Raw genomic sequence first — 25,212 nt, 5'->3', positions numbered from 1 at the left:
GAAGTGATGTGCCGATTAATTTCAAATGTAATTTCCCTGCAAACCCTGTACAGTGTATGATTAACTGCCAATAGAATGGAGAGGAAAAAATTCAATAATAATCTTTATTTATTTATTTATTTAACAATCACCAGATACAGCTCAGAGACCATTATATACTGGATATCTAACAACAACAATAACAATGGAAAGAATTTGGGAAGGTATCGGCCAAGGCCTGTTTAGTAGGTACTATCCCGGCATTGACCTGATAGGACTGGAGAAAACCCTGGAAAACCCCCGTCAGGATGGTCGACAGCGGGAATCGAACCCGCGACCTCCCGAATCCGAAGCCAACGCTCTACCACTTTTTTTAACCACTTGTCAGGACTACTAGACACGACAGGGACACGAACACAGAAACATCGAGGACAGTTAAAATTCCACCCTTGCTCTTCAGAGAGACTCGAAACCCGAATGGGATTCACCTCACGATCATCAGCCTATTGCCTTAGACCGCTCGGCTACACCGACCGGCTCCACTTGAGCTATTTAGCTCGGTAAATTCATAAACTAACTTATTAATTAAGTTAAGAAATTTATTTATTTTATTTTATTTTTTTTATTCCAGGTCTAATGTTATCTTTTGGCAATATTAATCAGGTTGCTGCCAGCGGAGCAAATCTGTCTTCAATATTGGGGGGAAGGGTAAAACCGTTCCCATATATTTTTTTTTAAGCAATGTTCGAAATATTTATGAAGTTGAAAAACAATATTGTGGAGGATCAGGGAAGCAGAGTTGTCTTCAACATTGGAAGGCGGGCAAATTTAAGACTTATTCTGGGGAGGGGAGGGAGGCGAGACTCATATTACGGTAGATAAATCTGATTTTTGAGGCGAACCTGTTGTATATTATATATCAGGTTATGTATTCTCAAAAAAGCACATTTCAAATCAGGATATTGGGGGAGTCCCCAAGTTTCAATATTGGAGACATGTCTCTCCCATTTCTCCGGGATTTGTGCTCGTATTTAAGAGCTGAGACAATTTTTTCAGCATGAGGAGAGTAACACATCCTCCTCTCTGCCACTTATTACAATTTGTGTCCAAGTAGCGGGAGCGGAATTAATACAGATTGATGTGACCTAAATTCGCGAGGACACGAAGTTCAGTTTGAAATATTAAAGAATACCATTTTTTTTAACGGAACAAGCCAAGGGACATCAATTTCACCTCACTTTCCTTTGTGACACAAATCACATTTCTTCCCAAAAAACACATTTCAAATCGGGTTATTGGAGGAACAGTCCCACAGTCCCCGCAGTTCCAAGATTGGGGGACATGTCCCCGTCACCTCCTCGGAATTTGCGCCAGTGGTTGTTGCCTTTCTAGCTCCCGCAATACTAGCCAACAGTGTTTATTTTAGAAACAATGTTCCTGGGGGGGGGGCACACTTAGTATTCCGGGAGCACTGCTGGGACTATTCTATTTATTATTATAGTATTATAGACGTATTATTTTGGTCTTCTCCGGTAGGGCAGTGCCCTCCCCCCGCCAAAAAAGAAACATGTCTGGAAGAAACACTGCTATCCAATAATATGGTGTGTTTTCTGCCTCGAGCGGAAAAAAAACTTGTATATTAGTTTCTAGAACAGGAAGGTTCTCCTAGGGGCAAACTAATATTATTCTCTATCTTATGTTTTTTAGATACTTTTTGTGAAACATTCTGTATAGTGTAGCGATAATACTTAAGTCTTTTTTAGCAATTCAACTATTTTTCCTTTAAAATTCAAGAAGTTAAGGCAAAAAAAAAAAGAACATTTCTGAAATTCTCGGATAAACCAAGTTTTATTTCTTGTTATGGCAAAGCGCCAACAACTTGTTTCACAAACTGTTGGAACAAAAATATTATTAAAGATGATGAAATTCTTGTGGTTTAAACTCTCAGGGGATAACAAAAGAAGATAGGAGCATAGCTCATGTGGAGGGAAAAGGGGAGGAGCATTTGTTTTTGGAAAGGGTATTTCTGGAGGGGAAAAATACTTGTCTTTTTGTATGCCAGACAGAAATTTAATCTTCCATATCAGAAAAGGGACACATTATGACTGTTTTAAAATTCAGTCCAGATATTTTTTTTTCACGTGACTCTCACATTGACATTCCAAATCTGTCATCTTGTTTTATTAAAAAAAAAATCCAAAAGTGTTGTATCATGTTCATATGTATAATTTTAGTATGCAAGGCGGTGTAGGGAACCTGATTAGTACACAAATTACTTTTCACCAACAATTTTCACCGACTGCTCATTGCATCGTCAACTCTTGTTGTGTCATTATATTCGTCAATACGGTTGAATTCTTTTAATTTTATTTATGTACGAAGTAAAGTCTCTTATGTTCTACAATCTTCAGAACATGAATAATAAGCGATAAGTTATCAATGATTGAAGAAATTGATGGAATGAACATTGTGAGGAAACAATCGGAAAGAATCTCACGAAAATCCATAGATACTATAATATTATCCATCAGATAGGCGCCGACTGTGTAAGTGCTCCAAGGCTCAAACACTCATTAGAGGTGTTTAATGAGTGCTGAGCACCGACTGAATTTTTAAGTTCGAATTAACTTCGAAATTATACTTTCATGCGGTGAATAATAAAAGAAACTACAGTGCATGTGATCCCAGGTTAAATTTTAGATAGAGATGCATATGTGTTGACTAATAATTTATCAATATCTATTTTAGATTCTTCAGGTTTACATAATATCGACCCTAATAGCAGCGACAACTTGCAAACCACTTGCTTTAAGCTTGCATTGCAAGTTAGCCAAGCTTGCATCCAGCTTGATTGGCAAAACGTGCAAGCGTGCCGCAAGCTGGATTCCAGTAACGAAGTTACATTGGGGCAACCTTGCATTCTATGTTCCATTCAAGCTTGAAGCAAGCGTTTTGCAGGTCAAGTAAAGTCAATAGCTAATGAATGGCCAGTGATGCTATGATGCTCTGCGAAAGGTCTAAAGCATAGCTTGCAAGTAGGGATGGCCACAAAGTTCCGGTTCCGGCGGAACCGGTTCTCGGAGATCCGGTTTTCAGAACCAATTCTGGACCTGCATCCGAAAACCCGGTTCCAGAACCGGATCTTAGGAACCGGTTCCAGATCTGGATCCGAAAATCCAGTTGCAGTACCAGATCTTAGGAACCGGTTCCAGACCTGGTTCCGAAAATCCAGTTGCAGTACCGGATCTTAGGAACCGGTTCCAGATCTGGATCTGAAAATCCAGTTGCAGTACCGGATCTTAGGAACCGGTTCCAGACCTGGTTCCTTAAACCCGGTTTCAGAGCCGGATCTTAGGGACCGGTTCCAGATCTGGATCTGAAAATCCGGTTCCAGAACCGGATCTTAGGAACCGGTTCCAGACCGTGAACCGAAAGCCCCCAAAGTCCCGTAAAGGAGGCACAAAGTTCACCTTCAAAACACTGCAAAACGGACCATGCGCTTGTGCCCCCAGAAAAAAATGGGTCACCAGTGGGTGTTTAGCCAAATGACTTGGCTAGTTTGCCTGTTTAGCCAATGAGTTTGCCAGTTACTCAGTTTATTTAGCCAAATGAGACAAGCGGCCGCCACCTGGGCGCCTGCCTGTCGCTTCCACCATTTCATCTAGCACACTGTTCCAGCATCTCGAGTTTACCGTAGGGATGGTCACAAAGTTTCGGTTCCAACGGAACCGGTTCCGCGAGGAACCGATTCTTGGAGATCTGGTTTTCAGAACCGGATCTTGGGAACTGGTTCCAGACCTGGATCTGAAAAACCGGTTCCTGAAACGATCTAGAACCAGATCCGTTCAGAGCCGAAAACCGGTTCCATCAGGAACAGGTTATGGCCATCCCTACTTGCAAGTACAACACAATTCAGATGGCGTATAAGCACGTGCTGAAAAGGCAAGCGTAGAAAGCCAAAAGCCGAACACGCGCCAGCTGGCTGAAACATGTCTTGCTACTAGGGGAGCATTGTGCGACATAACATTATAAAGATAATAATAAGCTATGAGTGTAATTTTGTATAAATGTTTTTATCAAAGAACTTAATGTTTGATGTTGTTAATTTATGTTTTAAACATAAATAGATGTAAAAATGCTTTACGTAAATTACAAACCAGTTGAATTATTTTTTATTTTCACTCAAACTATCCTCCAACGTTGTAAGGCTTTGACTGTAATCATTGCTATTTTAATAATCTTCTATCTCCTTATTTTGGCCAATATTGCTAAACACGTTTGAAATCCACAAACAAAAAATCTTAATATTTAGGAATTTTATTCTATATAAAGTTTAGGAAATCGTGCTATAATGAATTAATATATACAGTATATTGCCTTTGAAATTTAAAAATAATTTCACTGTTCACTTTATTACACCAGCCTCTCAGGAAGAATTTGTGAACCATTGGCCTATTGAATCTATTAAATAATAATAATAATAATAATAATAATAGACCTAATAATAATAATAATAATAATAATAATAATAATAATAATAATAAGATGATGATGATGATGATGAATATTACACATTAGTGCCGAAGTGTCAGCACCCATTAAGAAACCTAAAGTCGGCGCCTATGACCCACCATAAATATATCTAACCTGAAGTGTTGTCCAGGAGTGTTTGCAACAGAAGTGAGCGCTTTATTACAGAACTATCATGAATCGTGGTCGCAATAATAATGCAGTCAAATGACAATTGAATACCTGAAATGCTACATGATCTAAGAGCCAAAACTGGAAAATATTGTTTTGTCACTGATATGTGATCTACATCCCCATGCCAATGCCCTGCTATGAAATCTAAGTACCAATATAGCTCTAAATATTTGTAATAACTGCTAACAGAATGAACTGTTTGCATTAATCTTTTTCATATTGTGAAAGTAGCAATGTTTTTCTTAGTTTTCTCGAACACCATTTTTTGGCCCTTAGATCGTTTAGAATGTCAGGTCTTCAATTATCCAATACGTGAATTCTACAGAACTAAATAAGGAAAATAGATGGTGCTAATTTGCCTTATTACTTTTGTGTTTGCTATGTCTTCTAATAAAACTGTTCTACACTATGAATGAATTACCATTTTTCTCACTTACAAAATGCAACAAGCTAAAGTTGTTGACATGCTGAGTATTAAAAGCTTTCCCCGCATTCGGAACACTGACCAAATGTTCCATTTATATATCTTTTAATCACATTTTATATTTAATCTTCCACGTATGTGATGGATTACAATACACTGTCGTAATGAATAACAAGTAAAAGGAAAGAAAAAAGTGAAGTGAGAAACTAGTAGCTGTTATTTGTTTATTTGTGTCATCTTTGTCCATAAAGATCTAAGACAAAGCTCGTCATTGTCTGGTAGGTAAGGTTCCCAGAACCCTCCGTTCAAGACGGGATACTCCCAGGAGTCGTTTGGTTTCTCCAAAATGTCACAGTTTCCCTTTAGATCATAATATAATTCACGTGATATATATACTACACAAAGATAGGAGGATTCTCGACAGAGGATGATGTAGTGTTTCGTAATAATGTTTGTGCAGTTCTGGAGTGTCTTGGACATGAACACCAGTCACATGAATGGCCATTGTTCATAGACTCGTCGAAAATTAGTTTGAAATCAGTACTTCTGCATAATAGCAATAAAATACCTTTCACCCGTGGAGCTGACATGAAATAGACATGTAAGAATATGAAATGGCTGTTAGATAAACTCCAGTACACAAAATATAATCGGAATTGTGTGTGGTGATTTAAAAATCATAGTTTGCTTGCTTCTTGGATACACCAAATTCTGCTGTTTTTTATGTGAATGGACAGCAGCGATAGAAAGACTCACTAAGTTAAGACCTAATAGCCTAAATGTGAAACCCGTACTCCTGGAAGCAAAAATGTGTGTCATACCCCCTTAATGAATCCTGAACAAATGTACTTACCACTGCTGTACATCAAATTGGGCGTTATGAAGAATTTTGTAAAAGATCTTAATGAAAATTCTACATTCATGTATTTGAAATCTAAATTTCCCAAAGTTAGAGATGCAAAACTGAAGGAAGAAATATTTGTTGGGAAACAAATCACATAATTGTTCAATGATGGCAATTTTGCAGAATTGTTAAATCCCTGGAGGACAAAGTGTGGAAATTCTTCGTAGGCATCTGTCGTGGTTTTCTTCGAAAACATAAAACAAAGAATTATCGTGAAATAGTGAGTGAACTTGTGAATCCGTACCAAACTATTAATTGCAATATGCCTTTAAAAATCCACTTCTTCGCCTCCCATTTAGATTTTTTCCGAGTAAATATTGACTCAGTAAGCAATGAACATGGTGGGCGATTCTATCAGCAAATTTTTACTATAGAAAAAAGGTACCAAGACAAATGAAGTCGCAAGATGTTGGCCAACTACTGCTAGACATTAAAGGGAAACTTCCAGAAGCTAAGTATAGTCAAAAATCGTGATTTACAACTTCTTGAGTAACAACGATGCTTACTTTTTATTTTTTATTTTTTATACTGTACAACAAGGACATGTTCGGTAAATCGAATACCTATTACGACATAAGCTGTCTTATTTTATAATTTTGTCGCCCGTTGTTAAAGTGCAGCAAGAAAGGGTATTGCATAATTGAAAATATACAATTTCCACAATATTTGACCGAAATTGAACAACCTCCCACCTCCCCATGGTGAGATCGATGACGACAAATTTCATATCAAGTTTAAGCTTTATACTTCTATACAGGGGCGGATCCAAGGAAGGCAATCGCCCTTCCCCCTCTGAAGAAGAAACTTTCATATTTTATACATAAATAAAACCCATCCCAGAGTTTGGAGCTCTTCAAAGTAGCTCTAAGTAGAAGTATTACAATTTAACGCCCCCTCCCCAAGAAGTTTGTCCTGAATCCGCCCCTGCTTCTACAATAATCTGACATCTAAATCATCGTTAATAAACATCTTAGCTATGCCACTACGAACACATGCATGTTTCAAGAAAATACGGTCTATTTCCCGCATAAGGCAGTGTTTGTAGGTTTCCTTAAGAAAATTTCCCTCGACTGACGCAAAAATTTCCCTTTTGTTATCAAATTTTCCCTAATTTGTTGAGTGTCTAATTTCTATGACAGAAGTTAGGTGATAAAATTAATTTAGCTATATTAAAGCCAACCACATTAATTTAGCCAACCACCTTTGTTTTATTTAATTGCTATTGCTATTGCATTGGTTTATTTCTGAAGAACAATGATAAAATTTATTCATTTCTATTGGTCAATCAGTCAATGCCAGAATTTCCCTGGATTTTCAACCTTTTTTTTAATCAAAAAATTTCCTTTTTTGGCCTTTTTTGGATAAATTTACCTACGAAATTTCCCTAGATTCGGGAAATTTCCCTCAAATTACGAACACTGGCTTAAGGGTGAGGAAAGGGACTGTTATAACAAAACGTCGCATGATAGAAAAATTATGGTTACACTTTTGAATTCAGGATGAAAAAGACACTTAAACTTGAGATAACTTTAGTTGTTGTCAAAGAACAAAAAAAAAAATGTAGACTAGTGTAATAATAATAATAATAATAATATTAATAATAATAATAATAATAATAATAATAATAATAATAATAATAATAATATGACTAATTACGCAACAAAGACAAATGATCTATTGTTGTAGAAGAGAGCAAAGCCTCCTTTTCTCTTGAGGGATGGTGGAAAATTGTCCTTCAACCAAGAGGCAAGAAAATATTCTCGTAAAGATATTAATTAATGACCAATTTGTTAAGGCTTCATCTCTGGTACGACGTATAATACATAAAAGGTATTATAAAATTCTCTACACAGAAGCATATATATAACACGGAAATATCTTTTATAAATTCTTCTCCACTTCCTTGACAGAATCGCTTAGTTATTGCCATTGTTACTGACTGTTGACATATTGCAGTCTTCGTTCGGGGAATTTTCTAATATTATTATTACTATCAGTAATATATGCCTTTTGAAAATTTTGTTTATAATTTTAGTTCAAATATTTTTAATAAAAGGAGCGAAAGTTGCTCGTGACATACTACGAGAAAAATATAATCAAGTCACAAGTCAGTTTGCTATGATAAACATATATAAAAGAGTGCATTTTATATTCTCCTTTCTGTATAATAATTATTAACCAAGCTGCTTTCATTTTACTATTACCCTTGCAATAACTAATTAACTACTCATTTTTTCCCGTTTGGTAAGCCACTGTAATGTTGCCAGGATACGGATATTGTTCCAAGATAATTATCCTAGCAATTATCTTGTACGATTAACTTTTGAAAACAAAATTTAACGGCAAAGAGAATCAAAGAAAGCAGAAACTTACACAATACATTGTTTTAAGCATAACAACGGGGTATTTTCTTTAAAATTATGCCCTCAGTGTAGCTTTAATCTGAATGAAGTCGGAAAATTACACTCAAGTGCTGTAAGTGAGATATATATATAAATAGATATGGAGAGAGGAAAAGCAAGAGAATATATAAGTCGAAAAGAAAGAAAGCTAAAAGAGAAAAAGAAATTGAATTTTTAATTTAAAGGCACATACTTACGTTCTTTAAGTTAAAGGCGATGGCAGAGATTGTATAAATACCGAGAAACTTTAAGATGTAATTCCTCACATAAAAAATTATAGGGAAAAAAAACTTCATACAGACTTGTGGGGAAAAGTGCATAGTTTCAGAGCTACGACCGTGGAAAGCTTAGAAAAAAATAAATTGAAGCGTTTGGAGGATAAAGGTGTTATGTTACATTTTTCGAAATGTTGCATTCTGGCTGTTTATGCACGTGCTATATGCTACTCATGCCATCTAACATATTATTTGGTGAGTTATCGTCCTAGTGCAGATATTTAGAAACGATGAAGGTGGTATGTTAACGGACAAAGTTGTGAAAGTCAATTTTCCCATCATATTCAATTTGTTACATACCACCTTTATCCTCCAAGCGCTTCAATTGTAAAACATGTTATTTTCAATATGAGAAACTGTGGAGTGGCGATCTGTATCTGCACTAATGAAGTCTCATATACCCTTTCTCAGAAAGTCTCATAAAACTTATTATGGAAAAATAAAAAATATATTACAATAGATATGAATACAAGAAATTATGACTATTGTAAAGCACAGATCGAATACTAAGTATACACTTAGGCCTAATGTATCGGAATAATAAATACGAGAATTATGCTTAATTAGCGCTGAGCATTGTTTCAGTAAATAATAGTCTTAATTTCTGCCAATCAAAAAAAAACTCATATTACGAAATATTACCAATATCAATTTGAAACATAGCCCTCTAGAGATGAATAGGGCTCGTAACATAATTTGTCCATCGCAATGAGAACTGCTGAAATAAGACAGAATTCATGGTATACACATTGTGTTGCAACTTTTTGGTAAGCTTACAGCAGGATATATTTACCGAACATGTGCACCGCCAATTCCTCTTATTCAAACTTGTACATGAAAGAAATTTATTAAGGACAACGGAAATATATCCATGATTCACGAATGAAAATCTGAACCAAAGACACACGAAATAGAAAACTCACAGCATCAGCTTATTGGCAGTTAGTTGAACACAAGCTATGGACATTGAACAGTCAAAGAATACCATAATTAACAGTGATTCCACTGTGTTACGAACACGAAAAATTTTAGTGATAGAACCATGTTGATATCTTGATAGTCATAGGTAGACATCGTAGGTCGAAATTTACAAATGTCATTATGTATATTTTGTAGGATGTTTGGATAGGCATACTTGTTGTGCTGTATGGTTGCAAAATATGGTCGCTTACTCTGAGGGAAGAACGTAGACTGAAAGTATTTGAGAACCAGATCCTGAGACGAATATTCGGATCCAAGGGAAATGAGAAGTGGAATGGCGGAAACTTTATAACGAAGAACTGCATAATTTGTACCATTTATCAAACATTGATAGGGTCATCAAGTCCAGGAGGCTTAGGTGGAGAGGAAGCCAGAATGGAAGAAAGTAGAAATGCTTTCAAAGTTTTAACCGAAAATCCAATCGGAAAACGGCAGCTAGGATGACATAGGTCCACATGGGAAGACAATATTAAAGCGGATCTCGTAGAAATAGTAATACAAAGTAGAAACTGGATTCAGTTGGCTAAGGACAGAATTCAATGGAGAGCTTTTTGTGAATGCAGCATTGAACCACCGGGTTCCATTTGCCATAGAATTAGTTAGTTACTTATTTTGGATAATTGGGATCCTACGGTACAAGGTGTCCATATTAGGGATGCCCCACCTAATTGAGAAACACTATATACTGACAAAACATCTTGGGCGAAACCGAAAATATTACAGATCAAAAGCTGGTGAGGCTGACAACTGTTAGTCCAAAATACAGTGTGTTTGAAAAAGAACTCCCTAGTTCCGATGTGTCCTAGAATCTGCACACAGTGACATACACTATTCTAGTTTATGATGTTTGATTTATCAACTCTCCAAGTTTGGCTCCCCTGCAGTTGGCAGGTCTGCTTGACCTTGAGACGGCACCAGTGCTGTTTTTTTCCTCTGTTTCCTCAATTCAGTCCAGGCAGGCGTGCAGTGCAGAGCAACTCAGCAACCATGTGTACTTCGCAAGAGAAAGCGCGGGGTGTTATTTGGCTTGTAAAAGCTGAATCAGTTATAACAGTGCAACGTAATTTTAGACGTCAGTATGGTGGTGAACCACCTAAAGCAGAAACTATCCGTCATTGGCTAAAGTCTTTCAAGGAAACCGGTAGTGTTTTAAAAGCAAAATCACCAGGTAGACCGAGAACTTCTGAAGATGTTGTTGAACAGATCCGTATTTCTTGTGTTCGGAGTCCGAAGAAGCCATTGGCCAGACGTAGTCTACAATTAGGAGTGCCTAAAGGTACTCTGTATGATGGCCCCTCACCTCATTACAGTAATCATATACGTGCGGCTCTTGACACTCTCTTTCCAGGAAGGTGGATAGGCAGGGCTGGCCCAATACCTTGGTCACCACGAAGCCCAAACTTAACCCCACTGGACTTTTTCTTTTGGGGCCACATAAAAAATGTTGTGTACAGTGAAAAGATCAGAGACATCAATCATTTACGGGAAAGAATCGTCGCGGCGGTTGGGACAGATACACCTGAAATGTTGGTGAATACGTGGTGAGAAGTAGAATATCGTCTTGAAATGTGTGGTGAGCCCATGTTGAAGTCTACTAACATTAAACAAAACTTGAAGGAATTCTCTTTCATAATATGTACTGATTGATGTAAGTTTTCATTCATTTCCCAATTAAATTTATACTTAAAACTAGGGAGTTCTTTTTCAAACACCCTTATTACTGGCTGAAATTTTAGAAGAAAATCTCATTACAATATTTTTTTCATTGCAGATCGTTCAATGAATGACTATACATATTCAAGAGCCTCACACACTTGTAACTAATTACTACCTCTTCCAAGAACTCCTAACAGTCAGTTTTGTGAGTATGTACTCCAATAATTTAGGATGAAACAGAGGTAGATCAAAATTGAAAAGGGTTTACAAGATTTAGAGATGAATTTCAACAAACGTCACTCATATGAAGAAGGAAAAAGCAACTGAAATAGATAATATACGTATAGCATTTATTAAAAAGTTGTGTGAATACATGAAGAAGGAGATTGGCCTCAGTTATCTAACAGATATGATGATTGTATTGGTAAAGAGAAGTTGAAGGAGATGTGAGAAGTACATAGATGCTGCCTTTCTCAAGCACTATTCAATATCTGTTTAATAGGAAAGGTTATGAGATATCTGTTGTGATGATGGTATTTAGATTGTGTATTCGCTTTCATTTAATACGGCTGTGTGGAACGAAAAAAAATTCAAAATGTGTTCTTTTTTTAAGTCGTAGCCTAATACCGCGGAAAATGTTGAGAATTGTGGAGACTAAAGTGGAATAAAAAAATAAAAATATTCAGATCACAATTCAAGAAAAAATACTAACAACTTACATGTTTTTTTCTTTATTGAGTACAAGTTTAAATGTTTAAAAACAAATTAGTCTACACCATCAGTAATATTTATACACCTATTTTTTAGTTTTAGAACTTAGTACTTAGTTTTGTCAATAAAAGATGTGTTTATAAATATTACTAATGGTCTAAAATAATTTGTTTTTAAACATTTAAACTTGAATTCAATAAAAAAAAATAAATAAAAAACATGTAAGTTGTTAGTATCTTTTCCCCTTGAACTGTGATTTACCTTTATTTGCAAATTTTATTTCAAACTTCCATTAACTTAGAAGACAATGCACGATAAGAGGATTTTAATGAATTTAAATAATACTTAAAACTTGTTTTCTGTGGTTTTAATACATAAGAATTTGATCTATTACATTTGGGACGAGGTTAAGTTTAAAATGTTAAAAAAAAAAATATCGTGAAAACATTCATTTTTTTTATATTTTGGCAGACTTTAGAGCATATACGTGCCCGGAAGATATAAACCGATTTTATTTGTAATTTCTTTTTTACTTCTTTTTGCTCGTTATTTTTTTTTTTTTTTGCATTTTTTGGCCCACCCTACTGTAGAATCGGAACCTAAATCAAAATTTAAAAGACTAATAGACAGCCTGAGGAGAAGCTGTGAAGAGATGTGGGATGAGGTTAACTCAGTGGCGTAGGGAAGGCCCCCCCCCAAAGAGGTCCGACAATGTACTTTGGTACTTTGATATTTGTAATTTTTTATATATTTTTATGTTTATATATTTTTTTTGTAATTTTTCTGTGTACCTATAACAGCACTTGCCCCCCCCCCAAACACAGATCCTGGCTACACTACTGGGTTAACTATATAAGAAAGTCTAAAGAAACAGTGATCAAAATGAAGTAATATCAACGAAGGTTGAGTAACAACTTGGGTATCCCTTTAAACGTTGCTCATCGTGTTCGTACAATCGTTTTATCTATTTATAGTCTTTATAGTACGAATCATACAGGGTGTCCCACTCGTAAGAGGCGCCGGGAAAAGCATTATAAAAATTTTAATAAAATCTGAAACCAAAGTTGTACATAACATATCTTCAAGGTTGAAAAATGGAAGTACATCACAAAAAGGTCCTGGAAGTGACCTCCCCCACTTATATATGCAGTTCAACACGGCGCTGCATGTTAATGAATGTTGCTACCAGAATATTGGGCGTGACTAACTGGATTTCACGGCGGATGTTATTACGTAACTGCATCACCGTGTTGAACTGTGTATGCAGGTGGGGGAAGTCACTTCCAATACCTCTAGTAACGTACCTTCGTTCCTCAACCACAAAGATATCCCATGTACAAATTTGGTTTCATATCCTGTTTTATTAAGATTTTATAACACTTTTCCTTGGGGAATCTTACGAGTGGGACACCCTGTATAACAGTAAACTAGTGTTTGAAATCTAAGAGTTGGATAAACTAGTGTTGTCCAGGAGACTCGAGACATTTAATGTATTGTCTCGAAAATGAGACGAGAATTGTTATGTGTCTCCTGTCACCTCAAATTTGGTTACGATTAGGAATTAGATTTCTGGCCTTTCAGCATCTATGGTCATGTTAGCTCGTCACTAAGATTAGGATTAGGAATTAGATTTCTGGGCTTTCAGCATCTATGGTCATGTTAGCTCGTCACTAAGATTAGGATTAGGAATTAGATTTCTGGGCTTTCAGCATCTATGGTCATGTTAGCTCGTCACTAAGATTAGGATTAGGAATTAGATTTCTGGGCTTTCAGCATCTATGGTCATGTTAGCTCGTCACTAACATTAGGATTAGGAATTAGATTTCTGGGCTTTCAGCATCTATGGTCATGTTAGCTCGTCACTAAGATTAGGATTAGGAATTAGATTTCTGGGCTTTCAGCATCTATGGCCATGTTAGCCCGTCACTAAGATTAGGATTAGGAATTAGATTTCTGGGCTTTCAGCATCTATGGTCATGTTAGCTCGTCACTAAGATTAGGATTAGGAATTAGATTTCTGGGCTTTCGGCATTTATGGCCATGTTAGCCCGTCACTAAGATTAGGATTAGGAATTAGATTTCTGGGCTTTCAGCATCTATGGTCATGTTAGCTCGTCACTAAGATTAGGATTAGGAATTAGATTTCTGGGCTTTCGGCATCTATGGCCATGTTAGCCCGTCACTTATAAGGTATGACGTCCCTCGCCGATCACTCTATCCGAGGAAAGAGAAGGAAGGAAGCGGCCTGGGACCTGTATGTCATGTACTATTTTAGTATTTTTCTGGTGTAAATTAGGAAAATTCAGGAAAATCTCGCTTAGGATGACGGGCTTGAAGAAGCTTTTACAATTTTCCGACCGATTGTCCCCACTGGGAATTGAACCCGCGACCGCTTGCACCGAAGACGAGCGCGTTAGCGACTACGCTACGTGGGGCACCTGACCTTAAATTTGAAAAGGAACTTCTCGTTTCGCAGGTAACACTAAATAAGAACAATATAAATTAGATCGAGATAACACACAATAAAATTCATTACGGTGTTTTTATTTTGACGTTAACTAACTTTGAAGTTTCTTGTTTTAAAATCATGCACTTAGAATGATTATGTTAAAAAGAGGGAAATGGAAGATATTCACTCACTTGAAATTACATCACAATAGCATTTTAGATGCTTTTGAAACTAGCATTATCACATATATTCCTTGTCTTTAGAAAAGCGAATACAAAAGGTATCCGGTACAAAATGTGCAATAATATGACAAAAGCGTAAGAAGAAAAAAGTCATAGAATATAGTTATGATTATGAGAAAACTCAAGCTGTTGGAATAAAACCTCACTATCCGTTATATATGTATATATACAGTATAATACAGCCATAACGCTGTAGACAGCGTTAATCGCAGGAAGAGACCTAACGACTCAGGGGAAAACTCCAGCTGGTCTTGTGGTTCCAAATGATGTTGAGCAAGCGTAACAAACACGTTTTAATAAGCGGAGAAGCTGCAACAATTTAATATTCTTATATGTTTCCTCTGACCATACAACGCGAGGGAGTGTTGGAAGCACTTTTCCACACATAAGCTTCCTCTCAGAATAAACTGTGTAATCTCTGCTCCGTTTTTCTAAGAAGTATTATTATCTCGTTTATACTGGATAAAATGGAGAAAAAGAAAATTTCTCTAGTTTATAGGTGTGAAAGATATTTCTAGGAAAATAAAACTTTTAAAAAGATATAAGGTAGACCTTTCAACTAGAAAGATTTCAGTGCTAAACCACAAGTAGTAAACTTATAAGGTTACAATAGAAGCATAAAGGTCAAAAATGCAACCTGATCTTCGGACTCTGAAACCATATCGTAAATAGTTTCTCGTTGTCTCTTACAGAGTGATTATAATAATGCCCCACTTTCAAAATGCTGTATAAAAAGAGAATCACTGGTCAAAATGACTCAAATTTGAACTGAATATCTTGAGGATGGGAGAAACAGTATGGCATAAGAAAAAAGTTCTAAAACGTATCAATACATGGCAGTGGCGGATCCAGGGGGTGATTGGGGCGATACCCCCCAGAAGAGGAAATGTTCTTATTTTATATATAAATAAAACCCATCCCATAGTTTGAAGCTCTTAAAAGTAGCTCTAAGTAGAAGTATGACAACCCACCGCCCCCCCCAGAAGTCGGTCCTGGATCCGCCCCTGATACATGGCGATGTAGGCAGCATAATGAAAGTGGATTCGGTTTCAAGTGGCATTTTGAATCAAAATGCGACATCCTTGGCATGAGTTGCACATTAAACCAACTTTATACTGCTAAATGTGCATAATTGTTTCGGTTTTTGTGACGATAAAAATGACTTCCAAGTCATTCAACAGTTGTGGCACTGTTAGTGAAAAGCCCATTCACCACGGCAAGGCTGTACCACATTGGATGGGAAAAATCAGTTTTTTAAAAAATTATTCTTAGGCCAAAAACCGCGTACAAAAGCACATAATGATTCGGTTTCTGATTGCCCTTGGGCCAAAAATCGCATAAAAAACACATTCGATTCAAAATGTCAATTGTAGCCGAATCCACTTTCGTTATGCCGCTTACAGCGTAATCAATTGATACACTTTGGAACTTTTTTCTTATACCATACCGTTTCCCCCTTTTTCAAATATATTCAGTTCAAATTTGAAGTCATTCCGTCTACTGGTTCTTTCTTTATTTTTTTACAGCAGTTTGAAAGTGGTACTTTAATTATAATCACCCTGTACAATTATTCGATATATCTCGTACAACATGAGCATTTATCTTGACATTCTGCATACAACCAAAGAAATAAAAATTTAAGTTCCTTTTTCTGCTCCATTCAAACATCTCTGTGTTACTGAAAGCTCCTGTCACGTTATGCAACGCTAACAAACGCACATGCAGAAGTGGTTGCATAAGTTTAGGTGTTGCACTGCTTCCTTTACTCTTCTAAAAGAAGTGACTCAGTGGCTGGCACCGGTATGCTACTTGACTCTTTTTCTATACGTAGTCATGATGGTCATTCAAAATATCCCCGATGCAAACCGAATTGTTTAAAAAGACTTAAAACCGAAATGCGCCGGTCCGGGTCACGGTGTCACCTTAGTCACTTTACTCTTTTATAAAATACATAACCCAAAAGGAGAAATCATTTCCAATGATGATACTTCGCCAGTTTGGAATGCTCAAGGCACCGGCTGACAGTAACGCGGCTGAGCGAATGTAACAAAGAAAACAAGAAGGTCACTTTAGTCATGATTTTTGCCTGGACCACCCGAATCTGGGTTTCGCATCTCACATCCAGACTGATCCGGTGACCCGGTGAACGAGATAGACTAGATAACTTGAAGTAGCCGATTTTATAAGCATCACTTAAAAATTTTATTGTGGATTAATGATGTACTACTCGAGCTGAAACATTCATGTGTTGAATATTTCAAATATAATATTATGTTTATTCGTCTTGCCATAGTGAAAAAAAAATAATGCAGCGTGTTGAGTACAGACTTTAACAAAAATTTTAAAAATCTGGGATCAGCGACATCTCTTACATTCTACACGACAAGTTTTAGTGGCTCGTAAGATTAAATTTTGACAGCTCTCATAAGAAAAATATACTTCCCTTTCCTCTCTCACGTCTTTATATTCTGATATGTCTTGTAGTTATCTTTGAGTGTAATATTTCGACACACACACAGATATACATAACAAAATACAAAAAAATACACACTGTACATGTCTGTGACGATATTCGGTAGTCAGAAAGTCTCACAGGGTCATTCCGAGTCTTGAGTATTTCAGATGTTACTTCGCCACGGGTATCTCCGGATACTGGGTAAGGCCTAGTCCGGGTCTGTCTGGGTTTCTCAAGCTAAAACCGGTCTTACCGTCATATTGTTTATGGGCCATTCCATCTCTACCATGGGTAAGAATGGATCTCGGCTCGTTAACGCTTGCCTCTCGTTATTAAAACACTGTATCAAGTTGAATTTGCTAACAAGTAAACTTGGCCAAGTCGAAATCGATCGTGTTGATTAAACTTAGCAGCGATCAAGAAACGAGCGTAAGCAAAATTTTAAGTGTTTCCGTCCTTGAAGGCCAAAAAGCTGATTTATCAGAATGAGCCAGAATAACGTCTTGCAAGTTTGAAAATTTCACTGTATTTGTACAACGGGCAAAAGGATATTAAAAAAACAACAACAACAACTACAATAATAATAATAATAATAATAATAATAATAATAATAATAATAATAATAATAATAATAATAATAATAATAATAATAATAATAATAATAATAATAATAATCACCGGGAGGAAGTAGACATCTATTAGGTAGGCTTGTCATATCCGCCATCTTGAAGTCGATCATCTTGTATCTCACTCGATTATTTTAAATAGGAAGGGGGTCGTGCAATATGTCAAACTGAGCGAGAATTTTAAGAAAAATACAAGGGTGAAGTCTATGTTGCCACACATTTATATTTGTAAGACATAATGAAATGGCACACTGATATGATTGGGCTATTCTGGTGACAAATTTATGACGGATTCACGGGGTCAGGAATGAATGGAATAAAGTAGTGTGAGAACGCTGTACTAGCATACTTATTGTCATACTAACAAAGAAACGCAATAAACATGATACCATCTAATGGTATTAATTGCACACACATATATATACACAAACACAAACGCAAAACACTATAAAGAGAACGGATTAAACTAGTTCTTCAAATCAAACAAAATAGGGTCTATTCATCATTACATTCACGTGAAATCTCATTCAAGACTCACAAATGTTGCAGTTAACGCTGTGTCCATAATAACTACGTTTGTTTCTCATCAAATGTTAGGCCAAAATGTTTCACAAGTTAACCGATTTCAAGCTGATTATATCTTTTATGAGTACCTACCTACGACGTTCTCAGTAGTGTACATAATATTTCCTGAGCAATGTCCCCTTTCACTATATCTTACAAACATAAATGTATGCCAATATAGGCTTAACCATTAAATTTCTCTTAAAATTCTAGCCCAGTTTGATATATTTCATGACCTCTTCCCAAGGGCTCCGATGCCGGGTTGACGGGGGGCCCGTGCCCCCTCAAAGCTCATGTTGGTTCTCCGCATTATATTTATAAATATACAATATTTGGCCTAATTTGAATTCAATTTGTCTTAAAATCCTCGCCTTCTGCAACCAAACACACATCTGAATGGGCTACCCAAAGTTATAGAGAAATCGATGTCCTTGCCCCTTACTAGTTAAGACATTCGAGCGAGATACAAGATGACCGACTTAAAGATGACGGGCATGAAACGCCTATCCTCTAATAGATGTCTACTTCTATTGGTGTCTATTAACGTGTTTTTGTTTTCCATCCCTTTACCCATTTTACAAATACACTGAAATTTTCAGATTTGCAACATGTCGTTATGGCTTATTCTGATCAATCAGGTTTTTGGCCACTGCGGCCGTCTTTATGGACGGAAGCACTTTAAATTTTGCTTACGCTCGTTCCTTGATATTCCCCACTTCGCTGCCAAGTTTGGTCAATAAAGTCGATTTCGACCTCGCAAGATTTACTTGTGAGAAGCAATATCGATAAGATGAACCCTCTATTTGTGTTGATGCCTTTAAAAGCGTTCTCTGTAATAACGTTGCATCTTTTCTACTAAGTGCTGTCCCTTTGTGACTCTAACCATAGAGGCTAAAGGTTCTTCTATGCGCACAGACACGAATCGACCGTATTGGTCACTGCAGACGAAGAAAGTAGTGTGGGGGTGGCAAAATAAAAGGAATGAGAAAGGTAGTCTAGGCTGTGTTAAGGTTATTTGTGAAGACAAATTTCCATTCTCGTGTAAATGCAATGGAGTCTCTACGTTGAAGGTGTTGGTGGGATCTCCAAAAGGGTCAGTCTCTTTCTCTCTTCATGCAACACTTAGTGCTTCGACACAAAACGACTGAAAGCTAATGTTTTATGCAAACATTTCCACGCGACGTAGTAAGAAAACACTATTTTAAGGACTAATTCCAAGAATATGTCCGTGCAACTGTTCATCAAATGATTTCTTATTATTCAATGCACGAAAACAGTAATAGAAAGGACATAATCTTCTGCTGAATCACATATATACTAAAATAGATCATTGCAGTTGAGTATTGTTGCTCCTTAAAAGGCCTAATCACTGCGAAATTAAAATACCGCTAATTTTACAGTATTTATGTGATATCTTCAAATAGATAAAAGATAATCGAAATGTGGAACAAGAATGCCCTAGACAATATTATTTTGCATGAGGTACCGTTATCACGAGTCACCTAGTAGAGTACCGTTATCACGAGTCACCTGTTTCCAGCCATTTAGAAACGAGAAAATAAATGCTGATTTTCTAAATGGCTGGAAATCGAAAGCAGATAACGTCAGCGTGAGTCGTGATAACGTATCTCATGTAAAATAATATTGTCAAGGGACCTCTTGCTCCACTTTTCAATTATATTTTATCTATTTGAAAATAGCACAAAATTACTGTAAAATCAGCAGTATTTTAATTTTGCCGTGTAACAACGTCATTTTAGATCATTTTTATATATCTCCCCCTTCCCCCAAGTTGCTGGGCTGAGTTTGGATTTAAACGGCATCGGAAGTCTCGCCGTTTATCTCAGCGACCCCGAATATTTTGAATTCAGCACTAATATTGGTAATTTTCGATCAATTTTTATATATCTCCTCCTCTCCAAGTTGTGGGGCTAAATTTGGATTTAACCGGTATCGGAAGTATCACTCACTTTATCTCAGCGACCCCGAAAACTATAAATTCGTCACTAATATCAGTCATTTTCGATAATTTTTATATATATCCTCCCTTCCCCTTCCCCCAATTTGTGGGGCTGAATTTGGATTTAACCGGTATCGGAAGTGTCACTGTTTATCTCAGCGACCCCGAAAACTATAAATTCATCACTAATATCAGTCATTTTCGATCGCTTTTATATATCTTCCCTTCCCCTTTCCCAAGATGTGGGGCTGAATTTGGATATAACCGTTATCGGAAATGTCATTGTTTATCTCAGCCACCCCGAAAGTTTTGGATTCGTCACTAATATCAGTCATTTTCGATCATTTTTATATATCTTTCCCTCCCCAAGTTGTGGGGTTGAATTTGGATTCAACCGGTCAACCGGTATCCGAAGTGTCACTGTTTATCTCAGTAACCCCGAAAACTATAAATTCGTCACTAATATCAGTCATTTTCGATAATTTTTATATATATCTTTCCTTCCCCTTCCCCCAAATTGTGGGGCTGAATTTGGATTTAACCGATATCGGAAGTGTCACTGTTTATCTCAGCGACCCCGAAAACTTTAAATTCGTCACTAATATCAGTCTTTTTCGATCATTTTTATATATCTCCCCTTCTCCTTCCCCCGAATTGTGGGGCTGAATTTGGATTTAACCGATATCGTATGTGTCTATTTATGTCAGCGAACCCGAAAACTGTGAATTCGGCAATAATATCAGTCATTTTCAATCATTTTTAAATATCCCCCTCTCCCCTACGTTGCACCATCAAAGTGAAATAATAAAAGCCATCACAGGCGCAAACGTCATCTATGTTGAAAAATTGATCGAGATGGGTTGGATGGTTCAAGAGGTATATAATCACTTCTAATTTTATACAGGGTGTCCCATAAGTCCGTTTACATAGGCCTTCTCGGTAACTATTGAAGATACTAAAAATGGTAAAAGAGCAATGTTGTTGGAAACTATGTGTTTTCAATGTAAAATATTGAATTTTTTCAGAATTTTACCAAATGTTTGGGTTGTACACTGATGTAGCGCTCAATGGTTAAAAAAAAATGGAACTTTGCAACGTCTTTGTTCGACAATAATGAAGGGTAGACTGTGTAGTTTGAAGTATCCTGGAACATGAAGAATAGAAGGGACGGCCACAATGAAGATATGAAGAAGGTTTACATGCGACATCAATTCAAGGCAGTGGCGTAACCATCAGAACGAGGGGGGAAGCAGGTTCGAAAAAGAATTGAATTGAATTTATTCACGGCAAACTGGAATTAATGCCTGAGTGATGTCAATGAGATGGGACAAGAGGACAAATTGAACAAAATTAGAAAGAGCCTAAGTGCCAAAACTCAGAAACCAATTAAATGTCGATAAACAAGAGTTATTGCAATACACGTTAAACGGATACTGCAACCATGTGAGTGCTTTAAAACAGAAGCAATATTATTTAAGCTATAAACTCTTTACGAACGTATTCTGCTTGGTACTAAGACAACTTTGAATGTTATGATTCAAATCAACTTATTGTGGCACTTATGTCCTGTCTCATTAATCAATTGTTGTCTCATCTAGAAACAGAAACGGCAGTATTGTCACGTTTCCATACGAGTTGAAACGAGACAGACACAGCCAATGATGTAGAGATAGCGTACCTGCCCTCCACACAGTATTTGGGTAAGTCGAACGTGGGCGAGAAACCTGCTCCGACGGGCCATACTGACTAAGATTTCTCCTGGTTTTCCTCAGTCTCCCCAGTGCATGCCAAGAGAGTCTTGTTTCTCAGGCCAGAGTCGCATCCTTTTCCAGTCCCAGACTCGCTTAAAAGGTCGATGTGAGCTTGGAGTAGAGGCCCAACCCTTAAACAAACAAACAAATAAATAAATAAATAAATAAATAAATAAATAAATATAGTTTATCTGCTGTTGAGCATCGTTATTCATGCGCAAGTCTCGTCTCGTCTCATAAACTTGTTATCTCGTTTCATTTCGTTGAATCACAGTATTCATCTGATGGGCGACAATGGCATACAATCCTTGTTCCTTTCACAAACGAATGACATCAAGAGAATGTAAGTCATACAAGGGGTACCAGTGCTCGTAAAACAACATAAAACGGTACTGGTCCAGAAAACACTGTTACGCAATTTAATAGGCGGCTGAATTCACCTCAGTGTCGCCAGATACGAGAGCGCTTAAAAATGAAACAATGCCCTGGACAAGGTTTGAACCATGAATAGCCCGAGTCGTAGTCAGACGCGGTACCGACTGAGCTACAGCGAACTGTATAGGAACTGACAAGTAGTCGAAATGAAATAAATGAAAAAAGGGAAAGAAATGCCTGAATTGGGACATAGTAAGTGTTCGAAAGTGAGTTATTTGAGGAGAAATTCCGTTGAAGTAGACAGAAGCAGAGGAGAGGAAACCGTTAAATATTGCAGAAAGCACCGCTGAGCAATTTTCTTAAATATGCATTGTGCCATGATACGCCTGTTTCGCTCGAGTGGCAAAGTCTCATAATCAAGCACAATCAACACGCCACTAATCTTTCACTTCACGTTTAGTTCTGTTTGCGTCGTTATGTGTTGAATTCGTGATGAATTATGTGTTGCATTCAAATGGTGTGTTTAATTGGTGTCCGTACGTCTTTGTGTGAATGAAGAATAGAGACTATGTATTCACATGCAAACAAAGTGGAAATGGTCCTTCTTCACGCATCCGATTTTACGTTTGAGTCTATGTGCGGCTGCGGAACAGTTTCATCACCGCCATCCAGAGCTCCTATTGCCATCGCATACAAGGATTGGGAAGTTATTGACACGCTTCAAGAAGATTGGCAGTGTCTTGGACCGACCTTGCTCTGGCAGACCGTAATCCGACGATGGTACACGCGCTGACATTCTGGATAAAGTTAGGTGCAGTCCAACGCGATCGATACCAAAGATGCCCCCACAGAGAAATACTAGCTGAATGTCTTTCCAAAGAATTCTACACAAGACGATTCTCATCCCTTCAAGGTACATTTCGTGGAGGAGTTGCATCAAGATGATGCCGACCCATGACGTGAATTCTATGAATGGTTTATACGCACACAACGCGAATAACCCAACCTCGTGGCTAACATCATGTTTACCGACGAGGCCACAATTCATCTTAATGAAACTGTTAACAGGTATAACTACGTGTATTGGGCAGACAGCAACCCTCATGTTGCCGAAGTTGCCCATAATCAAGTTGACCCTCGTATAAAGTGTGGTGTACAGTTAACGGTAATGTTCTGGTACGTCCTGTGATCCTAAAGGGGAGATTAACAAGTGAAACCTATCAAAACCAGCTACAAGCAATATAGGAACTTTATTTGTACATCTTGCCTCTCGCAAAACGCCAGCACGTTTACTCCCAACACGATGGTGCGCCATCACACTTCAGCGTCAATGTTCAACAATAGTTGGATGCAGCATTTCGTGGACAGATTCTGCTAGAAATAATAAATACATGTCTTTCTAATTTATCACCGTAGAAAATAATATGTTTCAACGATAATTAATATCTACTTTTTCTTTTAAGTACAACACTTACTCTTGAAATTATTGCTGTTCTTGGGTAGGTTCCGTATATTATAACCATCTTGTGTTTGTATGTTCGTACTGCAAATGAGTAAACAAATTGAATTGATTATAAATCATTTAAACTCCTTTTAAACCCAATTTTATTTTAATCGTTAGGAGATTAAAAGAGATGTAAATAACACAAATCAATTTACCCATGTGACATTACCATCTGGTATTAATCTAGGGTACCAGATATTTCCAAGTGGACTATTTCACTTTGACAATGAAAAATAACACGAAAAATAAAATATATTATAATAGGACGAATTTAATGTGCAGCTGATTCATTCAGTTGATTCATTTATGTTGAGGCGAATTTAATGTGCAGTTGTACCGAGCATATGGAACCTATCGCCATAAGATTGTCAAGAGACAAGCAATAATATCTCCTTAGTCACGCAGTAGGGCAGTTTGGTAGAGCGTAGTCTGATACTGCCGAAACGGGACAGATTCTGGGAGCAGTTCATTGCAGCCATTTCATACACTAAGTTCTCCGCGTCGCGCATCATGGAAATGTGTCAAGTGCGTAATTCTTGTATAGGTAGTACCGCTGTGAATAGTAGTATACGAAAATAAGTGACACAGAGTAATGGGCTCATCACACCAACGCGAGTAGCTAAAGAAAAAGTCTCCCTGAAGAGGACTTCCGCTATTGCATGTGGTTTGGCGTATGGCGACCTACGAAACTCTTCCACACAGTATACGATGGCCAGCAAATGGTGCACATTAGAGGTTAAATAAACAGCGCCACTCACAGCGATTTACGCCTTACGGTCGTTCGGAATAGCAGTGTGCACACCCTGAAATCGTATGATACGACTGAACGAAAAAGGAACTGTGGGAGGCTGTATGAATGTAATCTCGCGGGTGGTCAGTGAAAGTTTGTTGTTAGCCTTGGTGAGACGTAAATTTACTTCATAAACTGTGGTAAAGTTCGTGACATTACATACAAACCTGTTGGCGACAAGGTCCGAACCACGTTCTCCCGCCAGTGAGCAGACAGTTTCCTAAAGGAGTTCATGCTTGTGGCTTGTTTCTCGTATAGAAGCAAACTGCATCTCCAAAAGGTGGAGGGAAAATTCAAAAATATATGTGGCGTACTAGCAGACTTACGTATATCCTGACAGAAATGTATCAGCATGAAACCCCAGCATTGTAAGGACAAAACGTGAAGCAGGTTGAACTGCGTCTAGACAAGGCATCTAACCATATGGCAAAAACATCGCTGGAATTCTATCACCGTATGG

The sequence above is a fragment of the Thermobia domestica genome, chromosome 13 (genome assembly GCF_964235325.1).
Source record: "Thermobia domestica chromosome 13, izTheDome1.hap1.1, whole genome shotgun sequence".
Taxonomy (NCBI): domain Eukaryota; kingdom Metazoa; phylum Arthropoda; class Insecta; order Zygentoma; family Lepismatidae; genus Thermobia; species Thermobia domestica.
This window is presented reverse-complemented; position numbering follows the sequence as displayed.